The sequence below is a fragment of the Zea mays genome, chromosome 5, assembly GCF_902167145.1.
Source record: "Zea mays cultivar B73 chromosome 5, Zm-B73-REFERENCE-NAM-5.0, whole genome shotgun sequence".
Lineage (NCBI taxonomy): Eukaryota > Viridiplantae > Streptophyta > Magnoliopsida > Poales > Poaceae > Zea > Zea mays.
Genome location: NC_050100.1, coordinates 47,108,810 through 47,116,039, shown reverse-complemented (window position 1 = coordinate 47,116,039; position 7,230 = coordinate 47,108,810).

The following is a 7,230-nucleotide window of genomic DNA, read 5'->3' as shown; positions in this document are numbered from 1 at the left end:
TCCCCGAGGGTACCAAAGCCCAAACTTAGGAGTATGAACTAGATATCTCAAGATTCGTTTTACGGCCGTAAGGTGAGTTTCCTTAGGGTCGGCTTGGAATCTTGCACACATGTATACGGAAAGCATAATGTCTGGTGGAGATGCACATAAGTAGAGTAAAGAGCCTATCATCGACCGGTATACCTTTTGATCGACGGATTTACCTCCCGTGTCGAGGTCGAGATGCCCATTGGTTCCCATGGGTGTCTTGATGGGCTTGGCATCCTTCATCCCAAATTTGTTTAGAATGTCTTGAGTATACTTCGTTTGGCTAATGAAGGTGCCCTCTTGGAGTTGCTTCACTTGAAATCCTAAGAAGTACTTCAACTCCCCCATCATTGACATCTCGAATTTCTGTGTCATGATCCTACTAAATTCTTCACATGTAGATTCGTTAGTAGACCCAAATATAATATCATCAACGTAAATTTAGCATACAAACAAATCATTGTCAAGAGTTTTAGTAAATAGAGTAGGATCGGCTTTTCCGACTTTGAAGCCATTAGCAATAAGGAAATCTCTTAGGCATTCATACCATGCTCTTGGGGCTTGCTTGAGCCCATAAAGCGCCTTAGAGAGCCTATAGACATGGTTAGGATACTCACTATCTTCAAAGCCGGGAGGTTGCTCAACATAGACCTCTTCCTTGATTGGTTCATTGAGGAAGGCACTCTTCACGTCCATTTGGTAAAGCTTGAAGCCATGGTAAGTAGCATAGGCTAATAATATACGAATTGACTCAAGCCTAGCTACGGGTGCATAGGTTTCACCAAAATCCAAACCTTCGACTTGTGAGTATCCCTTGGCCACAAGTAGAGCTTTGTTCATTGTCACCACACCATGCTCATCTTGCTTGTTGCGGAAGACCCATTTGGTTCCTACAACATTTTGATTAGGACGTGGAACTAAATGCCATACCTCGTTCCTAGTGAAGTTGTTGAGCTCCTCTTGCAACGCCACCACCCAATCCGAATCTTGTAGTGCTTCCTCTACCTTGTGTGGCTCAATAGAGGAAACAAAAGAGTAATGCTCACAAAAATGTGCAACACGAGATCTAGTGGTTACCCCCTTATGAATGTCGCCGAGGATGGTGTCGACGGGGTGATCTCGTTGGATTGCTTGGTGGACTCTTGGGTGTGGCGGTCTTGGTTCTTCATCCTCCTTATCTTGATCATTTGTATCTCCCCCTTGATTATGGCCGTCATCTTGAGGTGGCTCATTTTCTTGATTTTCTCCTTTATCATTTTGAGCCTCATCCTCATCTCGAGTTGGTGGAGATGCTTGTGTTGAGGAGGATGGTTGATCTTGTGCATTTGGAGGCTCTTCGGATTCCTTAGGACACACATCCCCAATGGACATGTTCCTTAGTGCGATGCACAGAGCCTCTTCATCACTTATCTCATCAAGATCAACTTGCTCTACTTGAGAGCCGTTAGTCTCATCAAACATAACGTCACAAGAAACTTCAACTAGTCCAGAGGACTTGTTAAAGACTCTATATGCCCTTGTGTTTGAGTCATATCCTAGTAAAAAGCCTTCTACAGTCTTAGGAGCAAATTTAGATTTTCTACCTCTTTTAACAAGAATGAAGCATTTGCTACCAAAGACTCTAAAATATGAAATATTGGGCTTTTTACCAGTTAGGAGTTCGTATGATGTCTTCTTGAGGATTCGGTGTAGATACAACCAGTTGATGGCGTAGTAGGCGGTGTTGACCGCCTCGACCCAAAACCGATTCGAAGTCTTGTATTCATCAAGCATGGTTCTTGCCATGTCCAATAGAGTTCTATTCTTCCTCTCCACCACACCATTTTGTTGTGGGGTGTAGGGAGAAGAGAACTCATGCTTGATGCCCTCCTCCTCAAGAAAGCCTTCAATTTGAGAGTTCTTGAACTCCGTCCCGTTGTCGCTTCTTATTTTCTTGATCCTTAAGCCGAACTCGTTTTGAGCCCGTCTCAAGAATCCCTTTAAAGTTTCTTGGGTATGAGATTTTTCCTGCAAAAAGAACACCCAAGTGAAGCGAGAATAATCATCCACAATAACTAGACAGTTCTTACTCCCGCCGATGCTTATATAAGCTATCGGGCCGAATAGGTCCATGTGTAGGAGCTCGAGTGGCCTATCAGTCGTCATGATGTTCTTATGTGGATGATGAACACCAACTTGCTTCCCCGCTTGGCATGCGCTACAAATACTGTCTTTCTCAAAATGAACATTTGTTAATTCTAAAATGTGCTCTCCCTTTAAAAGCTTATGAAGATTCTTCATCCCAACGTGGGCTAGTCGGCGGTGCCAGAGCCAACCCATGTTAGTCTTAGCAATTAAGCAAGTGTCGAGTTCAGCTCTATCAAAATCTACCAAGTATAGCTTACCCTCTAACACTCCCTTAAATGCTATTGAATCATCACTTCTTCTAAATACAGTGACACCTACATCAGTGAAAAGACAGTTGTAGCCCATTTGACATAATTGCGAAACGGAAAGCAAATTGTAATCTAAAGAGTCTACAAGAAAAACATTTGAAATGGAATGGTCAGGTGATATAGCAATTTTACCCAAACCTTTGACCAAACCTTGGTTTCCATCCCCGAATGTGATAGCTTGTTGAGGATCTTGGTTTTTCTCGTAGGAGAACATTTTCTTCTCCCCTGTCATGTGGTTTGTGCACCCGCTGTCGATTATCCAACTTGAGCCCCCGGATGCATAAACCTACAAAACAAGTTTAGTTCTTTATTTTAGGTACCCAAACTGTTTTGGGTCCTTTGACATTAGATACAAAAACTTTGGGTACCCAAACACAAGTCTTTGATCCCTTGTGTTTGCCCCCAACAAACTTGGCAACTACCTTGCCGGATTTATTAGCCAAAACATAAGATGCATCAAAAGTTTTAAATGAGATGCTAGGTTCATTTGATGCACTAGGAGTTTTCTTCTTAGGCAATTTTGCATGGGTTGATTGCCTAGAACTAGATGTCTCACCCTTAAACATAAAAGCATGATTTGGGCCAGAGTGAGACTTCCTAGAGTGAATTCTCCTAATCTTGCTCTTGGGATAACCAGCAGGGTACAAAATGTAACCCTCGTTATCCTGAGGCATGGGAGCCTTGCTCTTAACAAAGTTAGATAATTTTTTAGGAGGGGCATTAAGTTTGACATTGTCTCCCTTTTGAAAGCCAATGTCATCCTTGATGCCAGGGCGTCTCCCTCTATAGAGCATGCTTCTAGCAAATTTAAATTTTTCGTTTTCTAGTTCATGCTCGGCAATTTTAGCATTTAATATTGCTATATGATCATTTTGTTGTTTAATTAAAGCCATATGATCATGAATAGCATCAATGTCAACATCTCTACATCTAGTGCAAATAGAAACATGCTCAACGGTAGATGTAGAGGGTTTGCAAGTTTTTAGTTCAACAATCTTAGCATGTAAAATATCATTTTCACTTCTAAGATCGGAAATAGAAGTATTGCAAACGTCTAAGTCTTTAGCCTTAGCAAGCAATTTTTCATTCTCAATCCTAAGGCTAGCAAGAGAAACATTCAATTCATCAATCTTAGCAAGTAAATCGACATTATCATCTCTAGGATTAGGAATTGAAGTATCACAAACATTAGAATTAACCTTAGCAATTAATTGAGCATTTTCATTTCTAAGGTTGGCAATAGTATCATGACAAGTGCTTAGCTCACTAGATAATTTTTCACATTTTTCTACTTCTAGAGCGTAAGCATTTTTAACCTTAACATGCTTCTTGTTTTCCTTAATTAGGAAGTCCTCTTGAGAGTCCAAGAGATCATCCTTCTCATGAATAGCACTAATTAATTCATTTAATTTTTCCTTTTGTTGCATGTTGAGGTTGGCAAAAAGAGTACGCAAATTATCCTCCTCATCACTAGCATTATCCTCATCACTAGAGGTTTCATATTTAGTGGAGGATCTTGATTTTACCTTCTTCTTTTTGCCGTCATTTGCCATGAGGCACTTGTGGCCAACGTTGGGGAAGAGGAGTCCCTTGGTGACGGCGATGTTGGCGGCGTCCTCGTCGGAGGAGGAGTCGGTGGAGCTCTCGTCGGAGTCCCACTCGCGGCACACATGGGCATCACTGCCCTTCTTCTTGTAGTACCTCTTCTTCTCCTTTCTTCTCCCCTTCTTGTCGTCGCCCATGTCACTATCACTAGATAATGGACATTTAGCAATGAAATGACCGGGCTTACCACATTTGTAGCAAACTTTCTTGGAGCGGGGCTTGTAATCTTTCCCCCTCCTTTGTTTGAGGATTTGACGGAAGCTCTTGATGATGAGCGCCATCTCCTCATTGTCGAGCTTTGAGGCATCGATTGGTTGTCTACTTGATGTAGACTCCTCCTTCTTTTCCTCCGTCGCCTTGAATGCGACCGATTGTGGCTCGGACGTGGAGGGGCCATCAAGCTCGTTGATCTTCTTTGAGCCTTTGATCATCAATTCAAAGCTCACAAAATTCCCGATTACTTCCTCGAGGGTCATTAGTGTATATCTAGGATTACCACGAATTAATTGAACTTGAGTAGGGTTAAGAAAAACGAGTGATCTAAGAATAACCTTAACCACTTCGTGGTCATCCCATTTTTTGCTCTCGAGGTTGCGCACTTGGTTCACCAAGGTTTTGAGCCGGTTGTACATGTCTTGTGGCTCCTCCCCTTGGCGAAGACGGAAGCGACCGAGCTCCCCCTCGATCGTTTCCCGCTTGGTGATCTTGGTCACCTCATCTCCTTCGTGCGCGGTTTTTAGCACGTCCCAAATCTCCTTAGCACTCTTCAACCCTTGCACCTTATTATACTCCTCTCGACTTAGAGAGGCGAGGAATATAGTTGTGGCTTGGGAGTTGAAATGTTGGATTTGGGCCACTTCGTCCTCATCATAATCTTCATCCCCTACAGATGGTACCTGTACACCAAACTCAACAACATCCCATATACTTTTGTGGAGTGAGGTTAGGTGATATCGCATCATATCACTCCACCTAGCATAATCTTCACCATCAAAGATTGGTGGTTTGCCTAATGGGACGGACAGTAAAGGCATATGTTTAGGAATGCGAGGATAGCGTAGGGGGATCTTACTAAACTTCTTGCGCTCATGGCGCTTAGAAGTAATGGATGGCGCGTCGGAGCCGGAGGTGGAAGGTGATGAAGTATCGGTCTCGTAGTAGACCACCTTCCTCATCTTCTTTTTCTTGTCGCCACTCCGATGCGACTTGTGGGAAGAGGATTTCTTCTCCTTCCCCTTCCCTTTGTTGCGGGACTCTTCCGATGAAGCCTTCCCGTGGCTTGTAGTGGGCTTATCGCCGGTCTCCATTTCCCTCTTGGCGTGATATCCCGACATCACTTCGAGCGGTTAGGCTCTAATGAAGCACCGAGCTCTGATATCAATTGAAACTCGCCTAGAGGGGGGGTGAATAGGGCGAATCTGAAATTTATAAACTTAATCACAACTACAAGCCGGGTTAGCGTAAGAAATATAAACGAGTCCGAGAGAGAGGGCGTAAAAACAAATCGTAAGCGAATAAAGAGTGTGACACACGGATTTGTTTTACCGAGGTTCGGTTCTTGCAAACCTATTCTCCATTGAGGTGGTCACAAAGACCGGGTCTCTTTCAACCCTTTCCCTCTCTCAAACGGTCCCTCGGACCGAGTGAGCTTCTCTTCTCAATCAATTAGGAACCAAACTTCCCGCAAGGACCACCACACAATTGGTGTCTCTTGCCTTGATTACAATTAAGATGATCGCAAGAAAGAATGAGAAAAAGAAGCAATCCAAGCGCAAGAGCTCAAATGAACACAACAAATCTCTCTCACTAATCACTGAAGCTTTGTGTGGAATTGGGAGAGGATTTGATCTCTTTGGTGTGTCTTGTATTGAATGCTAGCTCTTGTAAGTAGTTGGAAGGTGGAAAACTTGGATGACTTGAATGTGGGGTGGTTGGGGAGTATTTATAACCCCAACCACCAAACTAGCCGTATGTTGAAGGCTGCTGTCGACGGGCGCACCAGACAGTCCGGTGCGCCACCGGACAGTGTCCGGTGCGCCAGCCACGTCACTCGGCCGTTAGGGTTCGACCGTTGGAGCTCTGCGTGGTGGGGTCGCCTGACTGTCCGGTGGTGCACCGGACAGGTACTGTAGACTGTACGGTGCTCCTCCCGCGCGTGCTCTGACTCTGGCGCGCACTGTAGCGCATTAAATGCCTCTGCAGGTGACCGTTGGCGCCGTAGTAGCCGTTGCTTCCGCTGGCACACCAGACAGTCTAGTGTGCACCGGACATTGTCCGGTGACTCACCGGACAGTCCGGTGAATTATAGCGGAGCGCCCTTGGAAATTCCCGAAGGTAGCGAGTTTGGCTTCGACCGCCCTAGTGCACCGGACACTGTCCGGTGGCACACCGGACAGTCCGGTGCGCCAGACCAGGGTGCCTTCTGGGTTGACTTTTGCTCTATTGTTTGAACCCTTTTCTTGGTCTTTTTATTGGCTTATTGTGAACCTTTGGCACCTGTAGAACTTATAGACTAGAGCAAACTAGTTAGTCCAATTATTTGTGTTGGGCAATCCAACCACCAAAATCAATTAGGAAATAGGTGTAAGTCTAATTCTCTTTCACTTTTCTTCTCCCCTTTCTCTCTCTTGCTACAGGGACCGGGAAAGGGGATATTTCGAAAGGGATCCTTCTCCGCGAAGGAAGCGGGCCCCGAGCCCTCCTACTAATCAGGGGTTCGAAGGCTGGCCCCTCGGAAGGGTTCGACAGCCGCCCCAGAGCACTCGGGCTTCAGGCTCATTACTGATCAGAGGTTCGAAGGCTGGCCCCTCGGAAGGGTTCAACAACCGCCTCAGACCACTCGGGCTCCACGCCCACTACTGATCAGGGGTTCGAAGGCTGGCCCCCTAAGGGTTCGACAGCCGCCCCAGAACACGCAGAGCGAGGGATGACTCTGGGTACGTCCGATACATGGCCGAGGCTCGGGCTACGCTCCCGAGGTACCCTAGGACATTTCCGAGATCAGCAGGAGCGATTCTGTAACGGAATCCCATCAGAGGGAGACATCGAGCCCTCGGACCCTATCAAACGGGACCGGGTCCGGCAAATCACCTGCAAGTACTTTTGGAGCGCGCCTCTGGGCCACTAGCCGACCCTTATCGAACGGGGCACGGGCGTCCACTCG